The sequence below is a fragment of the Dama dama genome, chromosome X (genome assembly GCF_033118175.1).
Source record: "Dama dama isolate Ldn47 chromosome X, ASM3311817v1, whole genome shotgun sequence".
Taxonomy (NCBI): Eukaryota; Metazoa; Chordata; class Mammalia; order Artiodactyla; family Cervidae; genus Dama; species Dama dama.
This window is the reverse complement of record NC_083714.1, coordinates 161737342-161756720: the sequence shown is the minus strand read 5'-3', so window position 1 is coordinate 161756720 and position 19379 is coordinate 161737342. Positions and strand designations below refer to the sequence as shown.

The window sequence follows — 19379 nt, the reverse complement described above, 5'->3', positions numbered from 1 at the left end:
ATTAATTCCCTCTGAAGAAAGCCCACTGACACGTATCAAGAGAAGCCCGAAGAAGCAAGGATGACAGCTTGGGAAGAAACAGCTCTTTCAGCAGCAGGTAATCCGGGGAAGACCCCCTAGTTGTGACTAAACCCCCCTCCCTGGGCTCAGCCCCACGCTCCAGGGATGTCTGAGGTCTTCGTAGATCACAAAGAGTTTGAGGCTGTTCTGTGATTTCTCTAAATCAACAGCATGCAGACAGTGGAAGACGGGAGATACAGTTCACAGTTAAATATGATATTTCAAGCTTTCTTCCCCTTTGGCTTTTTCCTTCAGCGACCTTCAAAGAGAGAAAAGGTAAATATACACGTTGGAACCACTTAGCAATAGAACTGTTACCAGTCAGACTTTGTCCATCTCATTAACACATTCGTCTCTTTCCAGCTGATTCTGTTACGGTTTTACACAACGCAGAGCAACTATTCTCTGTCTGCGTGTGAACACGGGGCCTCCCAGGTGGCCCAGGGGTAAAGAATCCGCCTGCCAATGCAGGAGTCTGCAAGAGACGTGCATTCGATCCCTGGGTCGGGAAGATTCCCTGGGGGAGGAAACGGCAACCAGCTCCAGTATTCTTTCCCAGAGAATGCCATGGACACAGGAGTCTGACGGGCTGCAGTCCATGGGGTCACAGTCAGACACGACTAAAGCAACTGATCGCCCACACAAACACATCTAAGTGAGCAAGATGGGGTGGGAGGCAGGCTCACGAGGGAGTGGATATATGGATACATATGGCTGATTCATGCTGTTGTGCAGCGGAAACCAAAATAATATAATAAAGCAATTATTTTCCAATTTTTCAAAAAATGTGAATAAAAGAACCAGATATCGGTTGTCTCTCCAAATGCCCAACATGTATCCTGACAATTCAGACATATATTCATAGAATTAAGCAATTTCTTATCAATTTCAATGGGACCAGAATCAATACTCCCCCTCCCCCAACTCGTGAAATTAAAACACAGGCTTCTTTGTGTCATTTTCATGTAATTTTGATAACTGTTAATAGCGGATCCCTGTTGTTCATTAGAGAGACTTTTCCATCAATAAAAATCATCACGTACACTCGCAGACATCACTTTATCTGTGAAATTGCTTTAGCAGAATCAATGGAAAACCTTCCCACAAATTGTAAGTGAAGCAACGTGTGAATTACATGTTCATTCCCATAAGATGCTGCTGTTTGATTTCCACTACGACCCGAAATTGTCAGAAGAGGCAGGCCGAGATGGGAATTTTCCCAGGATGGCCACTATATTAACATCTCTCCTCCATCTTTCTGTTTTTATAAAGATTGGGGCTTCCCTAGTGGCTCAGACAGTAGAAGAATCTGCCTACCATGCAGGAGACCCAGGTTCCATTCCTGGGTCGGGAAGATCCCCTGGAGAAGGGAATGGCAACCCACTCCACTGTTCTCGCCTGGAGAATCCCATGGACGGAGGAGCAGGTGGTTTCTTTACCGCTGAGACACCAGGGAAGCCGTGGGTAAGCAAAGAGCGAATTAATGCAGACGGACCTAGATGGCTAGCTCAGGGCTGGGATGCGGATAGCACCCTCAGTCTGCACAAGGACAGGCAGACTGCTTTTCCCGGAGGACCCCAGTCAACTCCTTGCTTCTTCAGCAAATCAGCTCTCTGCGTATTAACCCCAGCAGCCTGTGCTGTTGAAGAAGATAAAATTTAACAGGGCTGGAGGAGAAGGGGGTGACAGAGGCTGAGATGGTTGGATGGCATCACCGACTCGAAGGACGGGAGTCTGAGCAAACTCCGAGAGTTGGTGATGGATAGGGAGGCCCGGCGTGCTGCAGTCCATGGGGTCGCAGAGAGTCGGACATGCCTGAGCAACTGAACAACAACGTCATCTGTATCTGAACAGTATAGAATTACTGACCTCCTAATATTTCAGCTATAAGACCCTAATGACCTTGCCTTTAACTCTTGGAAAATTATTGATGAACACTGAATGAAGTTGCCATTTTCCTTATTGTTGGTCGTAGGACATGAAGAGTTAGACACGCGCGCGCACACACATAAACACACGCATGCACGCACTCGCCAGGAAGGAGATTCTGCTATAAAACCTCCTTGTTATTAGTCTTGAGTCTGGTTCCTATTTTTGTGCCCAACCCACCCATCCTCCATGCACTATTTTTGTTGGTGAGCCTGTCGCATGGATCATATGAGAAAGTTGAACAACTTGGTCTTCTTCAGTTGTGCCCCAGCCTTCAATACATGCAGAATAGATGAGAGAAAGGGGGAAAAAAAGATACCAATATCATGCATTTCCCTAGGCTGCCCTGGCAACTGAAACACTTCCAAGCCACCTTACATTCTGTTAGCTCTGTGTCAATAAAATACTGCAGAAGCCTTCAATGTTATCCCGGTTCCATAATTTAGGGAACACTCGTTACAGAGAATCTCAAGTTAGGTGACGTCTCCTGAATCCATCAGCGTGGGGTTTCTCAAATCCTCAGGGTGCCTGTTCTCAGCGTAAAATTCAAGACACAAGTATGACGCGTGAAGTTGTCCAGAATTATGTGATGTGGGAGTCTCCTTACAAGAGAATCCCTTAAAGATGCGGATGCAATGGAATACTCCTCAGCCATAGACAAGAATGAAATCATGCCCTTTGCGGTCACATGGATGAACCTAGACAGGACCGTACAAAGCTAAGTAAGCCAAACATCCCAGGATATCACTTATATGTGGACTCTAAAATACGACACAAATGAACTTATCTATGAAACAGGCTCACAAAGATGACAGATATGTGGTTGCCTATGGGGAGAGGGTAGGGGCTTCCCCTGGTGGCTCAGAGGATAAAAAAAAAAAAAAAAAAGGAAAAATCCACCTGCAATGTGGGAGAGACCTGGGTTCCATCCCTGAGTGGGGAAGATCCCCTGGAGGAGGGCATGGTAACCCACTCCACTATTGTTGCCTGGAGAATCCCCACGGGCAGAGGAGCCTGGCGGGCTACAGTCCATGGGGTCTCAGACAGTCGGACACGACTGACCATACAGAGGGAAAGGAAGGGATTGGCTAGGAGTTTGCAATTAGCAGAGACAAACTAGTAGATATGGATAAACAACGAGGTCCTACTTGAAGAGCAGCAGGAACTATACCCAGTAGCATGTGATAAACCATCATGGAAAAGAATATGAAAAGCAATATATATATATTTATTTAAAATATATATATATATATAAACAATCAATTTTCTGCAGAGCAGAAATGAACACAACACTGCAGATCCACTATATTCCAATAAAATTTAAAATAAGGGAATCCCTGCTTTGGGAGCCCTTATCAAAGACCTTAAACAGCTGAAACATATATCAGAGGTGATAGAGTTTGAGACAACTACCTGTGATTATATCATCTTTGAGACTGTTATCTCAGGATCCATGGTATTTTTCACACCCACAAAACTGCTGAAATATGTAATTCTTGCCTATCCATTGTTACAGGACTGACTACAGGAAACAGTCATTTATTAATGAGGTTAGACTCACTACTTTATGTTTTTTAAAAAAAACAGTATTTTATGGGCCTTCAATTCTTTGTTGAATCAAAACATTCTGTTTTATATATGTATTCACTCACATGATGTACTAAAACGAAAAATCAATGTTTCACAAATATATGGTTTGACAACTTTGAAAGCTCCAAGCAGCTAAACAAACAGGGCATGTGAAGGATTCTATTACACTGTCACGGAAAATCTTCTTAGCCATTTCATTTTGCTCCTCTTTCCTGACTAATGGAAAGAATTATCCTTTATCTAATTACCTTCATTGGTCCTTTAATCCTTTAAGGACCTCTGAGTCCTCATTACTCAGCCAAGCAGAAGAAAGACAAGGAGGAAAGGGAAGGAGAAAAGAAGAAATAAAAGAAGGAAAATCCACAATACATATGGAGAAATGGGAAGCAGTGATACACACGTGAATTAAATACCTTAACAACCTTCTCATGATGATTTACACACACAGGCAAGCTTTTTTCAAGAAATGTGGTGTTGGAAAAGACTCTTGAGAGTCCCTTGGACTGCAAGGAGACCCAACCAGTCAATCTGAAAGAAAATCAGTCCTGAATATTCATTGGAAGGACTGATGCTGAAGCTGAAACTCCAATAGTTTGACCACTTGATGCAAAGAGCTGACTCACTGGAAAAGACCCTGATGCTGGGAAAGATTGAAGGTGGGAGGAGAAAGGGACGAAGGAGGATGAGACGGTTGGATGGCATCACCGACTCGATGGACATGAGTCTGGGTGAACTCTGGGAGTTGGTGATGGACAGGGAGGCCTGGAGTGCTGCAGTCCATGGGGTTGCAGAGAGTCAGACAGGACTGAGGCGAATGAACTGAACTGAACTGATGCCTAATTCCCCTCTACAATAGAAGGACTAAGTTTTCTTCCAGACTTGCACCTTGGATGTGCTCAACAAAAGTGGTGAAGGGAAGAAGGAAGAGGCGTCAGAAACCAGTTTCTAGGAAGAAAGATGCGTACTTGTTAATCGCCCAATTTCTTTTCCTGCCAGTGCCTTCAGATCTCCATTCCTGAGCCACCATACTGACTTCCCACCTGGAAGAATACCCCAAAAGACACCTCGCCAAGAGAAGCTACTCAGATTGAGAGCCACCAGCATCGTCCTGGGTCCGCAGGGCCCAGCACTGATTTCCTGTGGCTTCTGTCCAGGCTGACATAGATTTTGGGTCTTGCATTCCAAAGGCAGAAGATGCCTATCACGCTTGACTTGATACATAGGTTCCCCCTGACATGAGGTTGCCCACTAAGTATCAATTAGTTATGTTTCAGCGAGGGCTGTAATAAGCCTGTTCCCATAGCAACACTCCTCAACTTCACTTGAGTGGGAAGTGGGAAGTTTCTGGGGACCATTAAATGTTGATTCTGGGGACCAGCCTGGAAATGGACTGACCACATATGACACAGTTTCTCCTGGAAGATGCCCATCAAACTATCCATGCATCCATCTCTCTCTATAATCCATGTCAATTTTGTATATTTATATTAATTCCTTATATAGGCTAAATTTCACTTACATTATATAATACAGCTATATTTCTAAAACACATTGTTTAGTTTTTAAGTCATGTTAGACTCTTGTGACCCCAGGGATTGCAGTCCAACAGGCTCCCGTCCATGGAGTTTTCTAGGCATGAATACTGGAATGGGTTGACATTTCCTTCTCTCTACTATACATTATGTAGCTAAATGAATTTTACTCATTATGTGTAAAAAAGGCTTTCCAATAGATGTTGAAATAAAGCATGTTTTGATGAGTTTTTTTTTTATCAGTTGTGTAAACTATATACAAATTCAATTTTACATATGCATAACACAGACTATATATAAAGCAGACAACCAATGAGGACCTACTGTATAGCGTGGAGAACTTTCGTTAATGTTTTGTAGTAACTTAACAGGGTAAAGAATCTGAAAAGGTAATCATATATATGTGTGTATGTACACACACACACATACATACATGTATGCATGGCTGCTAAGTCGCTTCAGTCATATCTGACACTTTGGAACCCCACGGCCTGCAGCACACGCCAGGATCCTCTGTCCCGCATAATCTCCTGGGGTTTACCCAAGTTCACGTATATGCATGAGTGCTCATTCACTTCAGCCGTGTCTGACTCTGTACGACCCCATGGACTGCAGCCCGCCAGGCTCCTCCGTCCATGGGATTCTCCAGGCAAGAATACCGGAGTGGGTTGACATTCCCTTCTCCAGGGGATCTTCCCGACCCAGGGATCAAACCTGGATCTCCTGCACTGCAGACAGATTCTTCACCATCTGAGCCACAGGAGAAGCCCCAAGTTCATATATACATACGTATAGGTGTGTGTATATATATATAGACATATGTATGTATATATATAGGTTCATGTACACATATATATACACACACCCATATATATGTATATAAATATATATGCATATCTGAATCACTTATCTGTATACACTAATGCAACATTGCACATCAACCAAACAAATTTAAAAATGCAGTGTATAAATATAATTATATAAATACATAAACGCAACACAGCAGTAATTATAGACACATATACTCAAATTAACTTTAGCTAGTTTACTGGATGAAGCCTTTCTAGATCCGATTTGCCCATGGAATGATTTTGCACGAGAGATGGCTCTGTGATGTCATCTGTAACTGTCCTGAGACCCCCCTGTACCCACCTGGCAATGGAAAGACACGTCAGGGACTTAAGTCTATTTAAGTCTATTTGCTATTTAGGTCTTTGCTATATATATATATATGTGTAGCTATATGCTATACAGCTATTTATATATTTGCTATATAAGTCTATTTGCTATTATGTGCAGTCCGATTTCCAAAGAACCCGCTGCTGCAGGCCCAGTGACAACGTGGGTCTGGAAACCCTGCAGCGTTAATTCAGCGCTGCCCTGGCTTTCCCAGGGCCTGGGTGCTGTCCACGCTTCTCGGTAGGTGCGCTGTGGGTGAGCGGAACTGGGATGCATGGGAACGGCAGGAAGGCAGGGACCCCAAGGCCACAAAGAGATGCTCATGAGTTGTTCCACTCTGGGGACTTGCAGCTTCTCAGGGTTTAGGGAACATGAACCTCGGCTTCGTCCGCTGTGCTGATACAAAGCTCCTCGGACCGTGCCAGTCGAAGTGAATGGCCACAGCCTCTCATCAGAGCCCTTGCGCACGAAGACACAAAGGCTGGCATCTCCTACCAGACAGATAAAAGGGCTATTTAGTTTTGTCTTTTAAAAAAAAAAAGAGTGTCTGGTTTGATCCTCGGGGGAAAAAAAGAAAAAGTCAATTTCTGCATCCCAGTTATGCAAGCTGGCGGAATATGGAAGAACACGAAGGGGCTGTCTGATTTCACTCCTACCACACAGGGGGGCTCACCCTGGGTGTGGATAATGATACCCTGTTGGAAAACATTGCTCACATCTGAAGAGAAAGCTTCCTGGAAAATTAGAAAAAGTTACATGTGTGCCCCTCAACGTACACTCGCAAACTCTTTAGGTTTCATGACGGAGGTCTCAGCATCCCGTAATAAATCCTAACAGCAAAGCACATGAAACAGAATCTGTATGTGCATAAACGGACCACTGTGTTGTACTTGAAAGGAACACCACATTGTAAACCAACAAAATCCCAATAAAATAAATAGATACACGTGTATGTATAGGTGGATCACTCTGGTGTACACTTAAAACTCGGGAAACATTGCAAGTCAACAAAACTCCAATAGAAAATAGATACATGTACACATATCGCTGGATCACTATGCTGTCCATCTGAAGCTAACGCAACATTGTAAATCAGCTACGCTTGAATAAAACACATAGATACAGGTATATGAAAGACGCCTCCTCCAGGGAAGAAAAACTAGGACAAACCTAGACAGCAAGATGGAGAGTCAATACGACAAACACACTACCCTCCCACAAGTGCCTCCTACAGGCACAGAAAAAGAGACTCGATGCCAGAAACTAAGAGAGATGCAGATCAGAGCCGCAGTGAGATGTCAACTCCAAAGGGCCATCAAAAAGTCTTGCAAACGGTAACAGGCGTGAGGAGAAGGGAGCTCTCCCACACTGCTGGACGGAATGTACATTGCTACAGCCCCGATAGTGAACAGGAAGGAGGTTTCTCAGAAAACTTAGAAAAAAGAACCACCATATGACCCAGCAATCCCACTCCTGGGCGTATCTTCAGAAAAGACAAAAACTTTTAATTCAAAAAGAGACATGCATCATCCCCTTGCCACAATATTCACCGCAGCACTATTTACAGTAGCCAAGATATGGAAACAGCCTAGGTGTCCATGGATGGCTGAATGGGTAAAGAAGATGCAGTGTATACATACATACACATATACACACACAATCGAATAGGACTCAGCCATAAAAAAAAGAATGAAACAAGGCCATTTGCAACAGCCTGGCCCTAGAGATGACCATGCCAAGCGAGGTAGGGGAGAAACAGAAAGGCAAATATCATGACATCACTTACACGTGGGACGGAAAGAAAGGGCACAGATGAACTCATCTGCAAAACAGACTCACAGACGTAGAAAACAAACAGATACGCTTTGCTATAGACCTGAAACTACCACAACACAGTAAACCAACTATGAAGCTGCAAGTGTGAGTCGCTCAGCTGGTCCAACTCTCTGCGACCCCACGGACTGAGGCTCCTTTGTCCATGGGATTCTCCAGGCAAGAATAACCGAGTGGGTAGCCTTTCTCTTCTCCAGGGGATCGTCCTGGCCCAGTGATCGAACCAGGGTCTCCTGCATTGCAGGCAGATTTTTTTAACCATCTGAGCCACCCGGAAGCAGGTAAATCAACTATACTTCAATTTTTTTTTTTTTTTTTAAAGAGGGATAAACTGCTGTTTATAAAAGAAATAAGGATATACTGACCAGCACATGGACCTAGGCTGCATTAATGTGTAAACATACCGAATCACTGTGTTGTCCATGGGAAACTAGGAAAATTATGCAAGTCAACATAAATTTCTTTAAAAACGTGCTTATGCTTTCCCACCATCCAGCGCATTCACAGAGGATGCTCATGCAGGAAAAAACCTGAAAGCAATGCAGCTACCCAACCTCAGTGGGTTCTGGACTCCTCAGCCACTAACCACCAGCCCCACCCCCCAGCCCGTTGGTGGAGACCACAGTCTGACGCCACGGGCTGAGGTTTCAAAGCTGGCAGACCATCAAGGTAACCCAATCCATGTCCCTAGCCGTGACTGTGGACCAAACACCGGTGATCCAGACAAACGAGACCTGGAAAATGACACCACGTTCCAATCCCATCACCGCTGTAACAACACAAGCAAGGAATTCTTTTCCGTGCTTTGCAAAAAATAATCACGGGCCCCAGGTGCACACCTCTCATCACTGCCAATCACAGTTCCTGTCACCTTGATTCTTCTTTTTTTAAGGATTCCAAAGCTTAAGCAAGTTTACTTTTTAATGTCAGAAAAATCGGAAGTGAAATTCCACATTTGCAAGGACGGCACTTGGCAGAATACGATTTCTTTCCCCCATTATCGACCTTCGCTAAAAAAAAAAATAAAAGTCGTACTAATCAGCCAAACAAAAACAAAAGTGGTTAGCAAAGGGAAAAGGGGATGGGGGTAAATTGGAAGTTTGGGATTGACAGATACACACTAAAGTGAAAGTTGCTCAGCCATGTCTGACTCTTTTCGACCCCATGAAGTAGCCTTTCCCTTCTCCAGGGGGTCTTCCCAACCCAGGGATCGAACCTGGGTCTCCTGCTTTGCAGGCAGATTCTTTATCATCTGAGCCACCAGGGAAGCCCTGCAAATCGACCATATTTCAAATCGAACCCAGGTCTCCCCCATTGCAGGCATATTCTTTCCCAGCTGACCCACAAGGGAAGCCCCGTAGATTCACACTACTATATATAAAATAGATAAACAAGAAGGATAGATAGATAAACAAGTTGCTACTGACAAGTGCATGGAACTGTACTCAATTATTTTGTAATCATCTGCAAAAGAATAAATATATGTATATAAATATATGTATGTATGCATAACTGAACCACTTTGATGTACACTTGAAACACAACTTTGTAAATCAACCAGGAAAGTGAAAAGTGAAACTGTTAGTCGCTTTAGTCTTGTCTGATTCTCTGTCACCCCCCTGGACTGTAGCCCTCCAAGCTCCTCTGTCCATGGGATTCTCCAGGCAAGAATACTGGAGTGGGTGGCCTTTCCCTTCTCCAGGGGATCTTCCCCACCCAGGGACTGAACCCAGGTCTCCTGCATTGCAGGTAGATTCTTTACCATCCAAATCACCAGGGAAGCCGTACAAATCAACCATATTTCAATTTTTTAAAAAAAGAGGAAGATGAGTCAGGATGAAGCCCATCCTGACTCATCTTCCTCTTTTTTAGGTGGGGGGTGGCAAGGGGGAAATGGCAAGTAACGAATCAATAGTCATAAAGTTTAGGTCAAGCATTCTTGCCTGGAGAATCCCATGGACAGAAGAGCCTGGCGGACTATGCTCCATGGGGTTGCAAAGAGTCAGACATGACTGGGTGACTAACACTCACTTTTAAAGCAAGGTGACTACATTCTAGACCTGCTGTGTAATATTGTAGCTATAAGCCCACAGGGCCGTACAATACCCTGAAACCTGAGCTAAAAGGGTACATCTGTTTTCACATGTTCTTACCACAGTGCTAGAAGATGAAAAGGTCTTTCCCTGGTGGCTTGGACGGTAAAGAATCTGCCCCCAATGTGGGAGACTTGGGTTCTAAGCCTGGGTTGGGAAGATCTCCTGGAGAAAGGCATGGCAACCCACTCCAGTATTCTTGCCTGGAACATCCCAGGGACAGAGGAGCCTGGTGGGCTACATACAGTCCATGGGGGTCACAAAGCGTCATACACAACTGAGCTACTAACAGTTTCCTAAGATTAAAAAGATAGGCCTGGGGTGGTGGCTTCAAGATCAAAAATAATGACTTCATCAGCCAATGGGATATCAGCCACCGGAAACCAAAATGTTCACCAATATCGACATGTCAAACCAAGAAGTTCCAACTGCCACCCGAAACACTGTCATCTGTTAATGGGAAACCACTAGACACAACGCACATTTTAAAGAAAAGCAGCAGACAGAGCTCTGGGTTCTTTGCCCTCATTTCTGAAGACTTGTAAAAGCACCTTGCCATTTCCTGAACACCATTCTGAAATATGGGCTTCCCCGGTGCCTCAGACAATAAAGAATCCGCCTACAATGCAGGAGATCTGAGTTCGATCCCTGGATTGGGAAGATGCCCTGGAGAAGGAAATGGCTTCCCACTGCAGTATTCTGGCCTGGAGAATCCCATGGACAGAGGAGACTGGCGGGCTACAGTCCACGGGGTCGCAAAAAGTCAGAGGTAACTAAGCAAGTAAGCACAGCACATCCTGAGATCAAGACTTGCCTCTCTGAGATGTCTTCCAATAAGGCCTTACGGGGTTTATTCTTTCTCATGCCTTTCCTAAGACAGTTACTCTCTCTCTCCTGGAATCAGTTCAATAATACCTCATCTTAACTGTCTATTTTATGTTTGCTGCGGTTTGGTGTGTGTTCTGTCAGGCATCCCTTCTGGGGAGCAGGGAGGGGAAGGTTGGACCAGATTCAGTTCAGTTTAGTGGCTCAGTCGTGTCTGATTCTTTGCGACCCCATGGACTGCAGCACGCCAGGCCTCCCTGTCCATCACCAACTCGGGGAGTTTACTCAAACTCACGTCCATTGAGTCAGTGATGCCATCCAGCCATCTCATCCTCTGTCGTCCCCTTCTCCTCCTGCCCCCCAATCCCTCCCAGCATCAGGGTCTTTTCAAATGAGTCAGTTCTTTGCATCAGGTGGCCAGAGTATCAGGGGTTTGAGCTTCAGCATCAGTCCCTCCAATGAATATTCGGAACTGATTTAGAGACTCATTCTGGAAACCGATTGGCCCGTTTCCACAGGCAGAAGGCGCTCCAGGGTTCCACACACTCAGGTCAGGTGCTCTCCACAGTGAATGTCTGAAGTTTGAAATTAGAGCCCCAAGTGGCCCGGATATATTCTCCACTCGTGCACCGATTTTACGAGCCTTTTATTTCATTTTTGTGTCATATGCCCACCGCAGACATAAATCCTTCTCACAGCCTAGATCTTTGTTCGCAGCCTACAAATTTCTAACTTCTTTCCTTGGGCTTCGAAAATCACTGCGGATGGTGACCGCAGCCACGAAATTAAAAGATGCTCGCTCCTTGGAAGGAAACCTATGACAAACCTAGGTGCCACATTAAAAGGCAGAGACATCCCTTTTCCGACAAAGGTCCATATACTCAAAGCTATGGTTTTGCCAGTAGTCATGTATGGATGTGAGAGCTAAACCATAAGGAAGGCTGAGCACCAGAGAATTGATGCTTTTGAACTGTGGTGCTGGAGAAGACTCTTCAGAGTCCCTTGGACTTCAAGGAGATCAAACCAGTCAATCTTAAAGAAAATCAACTCTGAATACTCATTAGAAGGACTGCTGCTGAAGGTCCAATACTTTGGCCACCTGATGTGAAGAACTGACTCGCTGGAAAAGACCCCGATGCTGGGAAACAATGAAGGCCGGAGGAGAAGGGCATGAAAGAGGATGAGATGGTTGGATGGCATCACTGACTCGATGGACATGAGTTTGAACAAACTTGGGGAGACAGTGGAGGACAGGGAAGCCTGGTGTGCTGCAGTCCATGGGGTCACAGGGTCGAGCACGACTTAGCAAATAAACAACAACCACCACCACTTTTTTCCCCCCTCTCCTTTATTCATTTGTGCTAATCTGCCCCTCTCCAAGAAAAAAAGAGGAAGGATTTCCCATCCTGCCATCCACTGAACAAAGAACAGAAGAGGCTTTGAAAAGCCAAATGTAGGTTGTTTAGAGAGAAGAAAAAAAAAAATGACAAAACTGGAAAATATTCATGCCATGAATGGCCCATGAATGGTTTACAGGCCACAACAGATGACCTAATTGCCTACAACCACGTGGGCTCAATTTTGAGAGCCTCACTGTCTCCCCATCTCTGCGCACAAGCTGAATATTTTATCTGAAACTGGTAGTTGACATGCTGAAGAAATCAGCTGTGGCTATGTTAGAAGGCATAGTCTGTCTCAGAATTTTTTTAAAGTCCTTAAGCAGATGATGAAGTGTTATTTCTGAAAAGATAACAGCATCCAGAATTTTGTTTTTTTAATTGAGCAACTGATTTAAAGCCAAACATATTCCTCTCATTTGAAAATAAAGGCATACTGGGAAGGATGGAGAACATACAGAAAGAATACGGTGGTGGTTGATAGATTAAAAATCTGGTCCTTGCCCTTGACTTTCACATACAAAAAAAAAAAAAAATCAACTGTCATCAAGTTTGGGATTTAAACCTGTTTTCATCAGAGAAGCCTGTCTTCAGAGTGAGGGCATTTAAAGGACTTTTAAGTATTTTCACAGGGTCGCTTCATTTGAATCACATAAATTCTGTCAACAGGTTGCACCGTGGACAATACCCAGCCTGTAACAAAGGTTGAGAATCTGGAGTACCAATTAAAACGGAAGAACGGTGAGCCCCCTGCCAGATTCCATGCACTCGAATATTTACTTTTGTGAGAACCGTCTCTGGGTTTTTGTTCTGTGGTCCAGGCATCAAAGCCCAATATTCTAAAGAGTTCTTACAGACTGGCCTGCGCATTCTGAGAGCAACAAAATGTGTATAGACAGGAAACACTCTTGTCTTTGTACGGAAACCAGAAGCTTTCCACAAATTACTGCAAAGAAAAAAAAAAATGAAAAGGCCAAGTTCAAAAATAAAAGAAAAACAGCCATATACTTGCTGTTGGTCTACACTCCAGGCCAGAGAAATAACTTGACAATTCTGCACATGTATTCACTTGTGAATTTCATAGGATCATACTAGCTTTACGCTTCTTATGGAACAATTCCTCACTTATCAAGCACGTTATCTATTCTTAAGACTGGGATAAAAAATTAGCTGGATAGCTGGATTTAGGGCTAAATGTACATTCAGCATTCTTTTATTAAGGGGGGGAAAATATTACAAAGGAATGTAACAATTCTTCCACCAAAGAAAAACATGTCAAAACACCTTGCAAAGGGCATCACAGCACAGCTGCCGCCGTGAAAATGCAATGATCATTAACTCCCCGCTCGAAATCATACTGGTTTCCAAAAAATTTAACGTGTCATTTTAATCCAGTGATTTAAAACTGATGAAGTAATTTTCCACTTGCTACATCCTAGCCCTCATTTTTTTTTTTTTTTCCCCTTCCCTGTCAAGGAAAATACTCTTTAAAACGGTCAGTTACATTTCTTTGGATAATAGAATACTGAGGTTCTCATCTTGGGGGTGGGGGGGTGGGAAATAATTACTTGCAGAGGCCTCTGTGAGATGTTTCTGTTTTTAATTTAGGGGCACAGTTTCTAAAATGCATTTTTTTTTTTTTTAATCTGGACATAAAGGATGAATGCGACCATGTGTCATAAACGCCCGCCTTCCCACACATAACATAGCTTGTGCCGCATTCAAACGCGGGGACCAACCCTGAGTACTTTCGAGATGGCTAGTAACCTCTTCCCAACGCGGATGAGAGGCCTGCAACCGGTCCCCTACCCCACCCACAATGTGCCCCCCACACACATGCAGATTTAGGGGCCATCAAACCCATTTCCCCTGGCTCCGTCAGCCCCGAGGAAAAACGCGAAAGCATCTCCATTCGAATCACGCCGCTCTCCCGAGCAGCTGAGGTTGCTTTGTTCGGCCGGGAAGTCAGGTCTCCACACCCCCAGTCGTTTCATCTCTAGCCGAAGGAGGTGCCCACCAGACGGTGCCCGACGCCTGCGCTTCTGGTCTGGCCTGCAAGAGACCTCCACGGCCTGGAAATTCGGCCCCGTGAGGATCACTAAGTCTCCCCCAAACTTTTTTCTTCCTTTTTCGTTCTCCCCCAGCCCACCTCCTTCTGAGTCCTGTTCTCAAACCAAGGGACAAGCCTGACTCCGAAAAGAAGCTAGGTCTGCAGCACGTCGCATCGGGACACGGGGAAAATGGAACGCGCTCAGAAGGTGGAAGCCGGGCCGGCCAGTGGACCCTTTCCAAAACTGTGGGATATCACAGAAAGCTATTTCACCCCACTGACCAAATAGAAGGGAAAAAAGAAAAAGAAAGCAAATCAAAATGAAAGGAAGAATGCATACTACCACCTTGTGGATCCTCCTCGCAAGGACAGCACCTGCTTACTTCGATACCTCCCCCCACCGCCCCCGACACCCCTCACCCCAAATTTCTTAAGTTGGGCCCACCTGAAAGACGGGCTCGCCCCAGGACCCGCCCGCGCTCCGGGTTTCATTCATTACGCGCGCATCCGGCGCGCGCGTGAGATGCCAGCCTCAGCCCCAGGTTATGGGGAGGGGGGGGGGGGGTGGAGGTCCACCCTCTCCCCGGACCCCCCGAGACGCTGCTTGCTGCCCCCTCCCCCCACGCCATCCCCGAAATAGCAGCCTGTTGGCTCCAGAAATAAATTAAAAAAAAAAAAAAAAAAATGAAAAAGAGGCCCACACCTGGTGGTCGGTTCCGAGGAATGAGTCCGAAGCCGACGAAACCCGCAGCAAAAAAAAAAAAAAAAAAAAAACCCGCTGAGAAAAAGGGGGGCGGAAGAGATGCAGAGGACGTTGTCCGAGCCCCCCTCGCCCTCCGGGACGGACGTCCGTTCCCAGGGTGGTCCCCCTGTGGGAGGCGGGTGGTGCGCTGTCGGGGTTGGGGGGGCCCGGGACCCCGCCGATCGGGGAAGATCGGGTGATGTGTGTGTGTGTGTGTGTGTGTGTGTGTGTGAGAGAGAGAGGCGCCGGAATGGTGCGCCCGGGCCCAGGGCTGCGCGGGGCACCGGCGCCCGGATCTGGGGGTGCAACCTTCCCCCCGCAACCCGGGAAGGCCGCCGGGGAGGATCCGAGGGGAGAAAGCGAGCTTCCCGGGTTCTCGGCGGGAGGAAAAGAGCCGGGGGGTCCAGGTCCGGGGTTGGGGTCGGGGGGAGAGGGGCGCGTCTGGGAGACGGGAGGCTGCGTGCGCGCCGGGAGGAGGCGACGGGCGTCCTGGGGAGCCGGAGGGGGGCATGCAACAGTCGTGGTTGGGGGCTGGCGTGGGGGGGCGGGGGGGCGGTTTGCAGCCGGGGAACCTCAGCCTCTCCTCCTTGAGCTCGCGACCCCCCCGCACCGTCTGCAGCCGACCGGCACACACACACACACACACCACCACCATCAACACCTCCCCAGCCCGGGTCCCCACCCCGCGCGCCCGCAGGTCCGGCCACGCAGGCCCGGGGCGGGGGCAGGGGGGGGCAGCCCGTCGCCACCGCCGCCTTGGGGAGGGGGCTGGCTTTTGCCAGGCTCTCCCAGCCCCTCACCCACCTCCGGGTACCCCCCTCCCCGCCGCCCATCTCCAGCCCCCCCCACAGGCGGCGGATCTTGGCCACCAGTTCCGTCCGCTGGAGGTGGCGGCGGAACCAGGCCGAGGCGCGCGGGAATGCCTTGGGGGTGGGGTTGGGGGGGGATTTGCGGGGCGGGAAGGGGGACTACGGGGAGGTGGTCCGGACGAGATCGGAGAGAAAGCGTGCGGAGGGGAGGGCGGGAGGAGAGCAGCCGGCTTTTAGGACGGGGTGTGGGGCGCTTCTGTGGGCCCCAGGCTGTGGGGCTGGTCCTCAGATCCCACAGACTCCCCAGCCCCCCCGCCCCCCACCTGGGACGAAAGGACTGGCCCGCCGCGCGCCCAGCGGTGGAGATGGTGGTGCTGTTAGGGGGCGCGGGGGGAAGCTCTGCTCTCGAGAATCGGGGTCCTCCAAGGGGCACGGATGGGGGTCCGTCCTCACCCCCCGCCCCGAGACCCAGGCCCGGGGCGCCCCGCGCGGGTGCCCGCCGCTAAAGCAACTTTTGTGGTTCCTGGGGCCAAGCGGGCAGCCTTGGGGATCGTGCGCGCGCGGGAGCCGCGTGCCCCTCGCGCAGGTCCAGGCCAGACCCCCCCAGCCCCCGCGACCCCGCTCCCCGAAGCAGCGAAACCAGCTTACCCCCCCACCCCGCCAACTAGCCGCCCCCGACTCGCTTCCCCCCAACACCCTCCATCTCGCGCCGCTGGCTTTTTCTCCCAGCCCACACGCACGGGAAGAGGAAGATTGGGGGGTGCAGGTAGCCGGCCCCCCCTCTTCCCCCACCCCCACCCCCCAGCTTGGCAGAAACCGCGCGGAGCTAACCATCAATCCGTCTTCACCCCGGGGTCTCCAGCGCGCCCCGGGTCGCTGCCCAGCAAACCCCAGCCCGGTCCTAATCAGTCACGTGCGTTATCCAGTGCATCACACTAGCCCGTCATCTGCTCCCAAGGCCAGCAGAGGAACGAGGGGAGAAAAAAAAAAAAAAAAAAAACGAAAATCGGTTAATGCAAACCCAGCCAAGCCTGTTTTGTGTGTGTGTGTGTTTTTTTCCCTCTCCCTGGTTAACCCCCCCCCCCAAAAAAAAATGCACCCCAGGAGGTAGCAGCTGACAGTTTTCCTTAAAGAAGAAGGAGGGAGGGGAAAAAAAAAAAAAAAAAAGGCCGTGGTTGCTCACAGTTTCCATAAGTGCTCCAGGCTGCCTCGCCAGTCCCGCTTTGCAGGGAGCTGGCGCTTCGGTCTTTCTCTCCTTGTACTGCAGATATATATATTTTTTCTCCCCCTTCCTCTCTCGGCCACACTCTTCTGTTTATTTGTATGTAACAGAGCGCTACTTTGTAAACACCTAAACGCGGCCCCAGCGCCGTTCAAAGAGCTGATTGCAGCCAAAAGGCTTCCAGCCCCACGGTGGTTTATCGCGATTTTTCTAAGTCAAAAGAAAAAAAAAAAATAATAATGTAACGTTTGTGTCGAGATATGCACGGAGCTGGCAGACGACACGCATGTCCACACTCCCACCCACACCTAAGAAATGGAGCGACAGATGAAAGTCCTACTAGAATTTTCAAAATTAGTAAAAAAAATAATAATTTTTAAAAATGTCGGATGTAGTGAAGCGCAAACGTTAGCAATCAGGCTTATTAGCATGTTTTGCTGGGAAGCACACACGAGTCCAATCGTTAAATTTAAAAAAAAAAAAAAAAAAAAGAGGCTTTAAATGAAAAATAACCCAGAGACGTATATCTTAAAACGGCACCTACCTCAGCCGTGGAGAAGCCGCATCGGTTATGAGCGTTCCTGTTAGACATCCAGATTTTTCCAGGGAACCCTGACCGATGGTTATGATTCAGGAGGATGTGTATAAGTCCAGCAGCCTGGGGTTTTGTCGAATTCCAACCAGATTGGCACACCGTCCCCCACCCCCAACCCCCGCCCCCGAAGGAATGCGAGGACCACCGACCCCGGCCGCCGGCAGGAAAATTCGGTGTTTCTGGCGTAAATAGTCTGATGGGGAGGAAGAAACGGGGACGCAGGCGGAGCTCGAAGGGCAACGTGAGGTCTGAATAAGCGCTCTGTACCGAGAGACAGAGACCCGGGCTGCAAGAAAGAGAGAGAGACTGAAGCGAAAGGTCCTGACGGCTCCCAGCTCGCCCTCTGCTATTGGACCAAACTGAATGAAATTTACAAAGCCAGCAGCCAATAGATCTCCGCAGTCGGCCCCGTCACTACAGAAACCACATCCGCGGCTACAAAGCGCTTGCAAAGAGCAGCTAATCCCACTGCAAACCAGCTGGAACGGAGAGATTCCCCGGGTGTGCCTGGGGGGGGTGGTGGAACAGGTGAGCCGCGTCTCCCCGGGCCCCCAGTGTGCCCAAAGCACCGGGATTGGGGGTTTGGGGGGGGGGGGAGGTGAGAGCTTCCTGCGCTCCTAGGGGCACCCTTCGGAGATAGAAAACGTGTCACCGTATTTGCAAACAGCTTTAACCCTTTACTGCCGGGCTAGGCCAGAGCGAGAGCGCCGGCGGTGGGAGCGATGCCCTGGGCGTCAGGCCGACAAACGTGTTCCTGTTTCCTGACTGATGGTAACGGGAAGCGATGACAGGTAGAGAGATACATGCATACATACACATGGATACATACACATGGTCACAAATACATAGATTAACTTATATATATATATATATATATATATATACATGGTCACAAATAGATACATAGATTAACATATATATACATACCCGTAGATACATAGGTAGATACAAAGATGCGCAGGCAGAGAGACTGACAAGTATGTTACCGTTTCTGCATGGTACTGGGAAGCAATGACATATAGATAGATACATAGATAGATATCTGGGTAGGAAAAACAGACTGACAAAACCTGTTACTGTTTCTGGATGGTGTTGGGTTTGTCTTTCTCTCTTTCTCTTTAGTCGCTAAGTCGTGTCCGGCTCTTGCGACCCCATGGGTTGTAGCCCGCCAGCCTCCTCTGTCCATGGGATCCTCCAGGCCAGAATACTGGAGTGGGTTGCCATTTCCTTCTCCAGGAGATCTTCCCCACCCAGGGATCGAACCCAGGTCTCCTGCATTTGCAGGCAGATTCTTTATCGACTGAGCTACCGGGAAGCAGTGACATGTAGATAGAAGCATGGATAGATAACACACAGGAGGATGAATGGATAATAGAAGGATGGATGGATGATAGAAGGATGGATGGATGATAGAAGGATGGATGGATGATAGAAGGAAGGATGGATGGATGGATAATAGAAGGATGGATGGAAAGATGGAAGGTTGGGTAGATGGATGGATTGATGCATGGACAGATAGATAG

General features: G+C 47.8%; 1 protein-coding gene across 1 annotated transcript in view; it reads right to left on the bottom strand.

The window, feature by feature from the left end:
* The window catches only part of NLGN4X (neuroligin 4 X-linked), a 363690-nt gene extending 345637 nt beyond the window's left edge, over window positions 1-18053 (bottom strand). The window contains exon 1 of the mRNA XM_061136462.1: window positions 17806-18053. The gene's annotated coding sequence lies outside the window, so the exon portion shown is untranslated. The remainder of the gene's footprint in view (window positions 1-17805) is intronic.
* Between the last annotated feature and the right edge of the window lie 1326 nt (window positions 18054-19379).